The 1,230-nt window shown below is 42.9% G+C and overlaps 1 protein-coding gene across 3 annotated transcripts in view; it reads left to right on the plus strand.

Annotated features, from left to right (window-relative positions):
* LOC106878852 (alkylated DNA repair protein alkB homolog 8) overlaps window positions 1-1,230 on the plus strand; it is a 48,631-nt gene that overhangs the window by 44,201 nt on the left and 3,200 nt on the right. The gene's annotated exons all lie outside the window — the stretch shown is intronic.

The following is a 1,230-nucleotide window of genomic DNA, read 5'->3' on the forward strand; positions in this document are numbered from 1 at the left end:
CAGCTTTTTTGCTGAGTGGCCTGCACAAATGATTTATGTGTGTGAAAGATGCATAGGTACAATAAGCACTGGAAATCTACAAAAAATAGACTCCATTAACTACTAGTGGGGTAGGCTTTGGTAGTAGATAGCTTCTGTTCTCTAGGTGACCAAGTTAGTAGTGGAGGCAGATGCTCCGAGAGTGTAGCTGTGAGAATAAGAATAGGCTGGGTAAAGTTCTGAGAATCCTACCTCTACTGGCAAAACAGGGCCTCTCTCTCAGAGTGAAAGGCAGATTGTATGATGCCTGTGTGCAAACAGTTATGCTACATGGCAGTGAAACATGTACTGTGAAAGCTGAGGACATGCATAGGTTTGAAAGAAATGAAGCTAGAGTGCTTCACTGGATGTGAATGGAGGCAAATGGCCGATGCTGGTGGCACATGAAAAGCTCCTTTCGAGTGTTGGGCCTCACGGAGGCAATAACAAATGATCGACACCTTTGGCGTCATGTTGTGCATGAAAAGAAGATCATCAAGCCAAGTAAAATTGCAGTTGTGACAGATATTGGTGTCACACAAATGGCACCCATGCCAGTGGAATGTAAAAGCACCCATTACACTCGCAGAGTGGTTGGCATCCAGCTGTAGAAACCATGCCAAATCAGACTGGAGTCTGGTGCAGCCTTTCAGCTTACCAGCCCCGGTCAAACCATCCAACCCATGCCAGCATGGATAACGGACATTAAATGATGATCAAAAGTTTGTGCTGCACATTAGCTCACCCTCTCCATTAAATTAATGTTACCTGAACAGGTGCACTGTGTGCCATGCATCAGGTGTCGAAGTGATTGCAGAGGAACATGAGATGACGTCTTTTGCTCAAGAGCACAACACACCACCTGGTCTGGGAATTGAAACTACGGTCATGTAATTCTGACTGCAACACTATAACCACTGGGCCATGCGTCCTATATATATATATATATATATATATATATATATATATATATATATATATATATATATATATATATAGGTGCAGATGTGGCTGTGTGGTTAAAGAGGATGCTTTTGAACCACATGTTTTGGGGTTCAGTCCTGCTGCATGGTACTTTGGGCAAGTGTCTTCTACAATAGGCATAGGCCAACCAATGCCTTGTGAGTAGATTTTGTAGACAGAGAACGAGAAAGCTCATCGTATATGTGTATATATACACACACACACACACACTCTCTTTCTCTCTCTTTC

The sequence above is a fragment of the Octopus bimaculoides genome, chromosome 13, assembly GCF_001194135.2.
Source record: "Octopus bimaculoides isolate UCB-OBI-ISO-001 chromosome 13, ASM119413v2, whole genome shotgun sequence".
Lineage (NCBI taxonomy): Eukaryota > Metazoa > Mollusca > Cephalopoda > Octopoda > Octopodidae > Octopus > Octopus bimaculoides.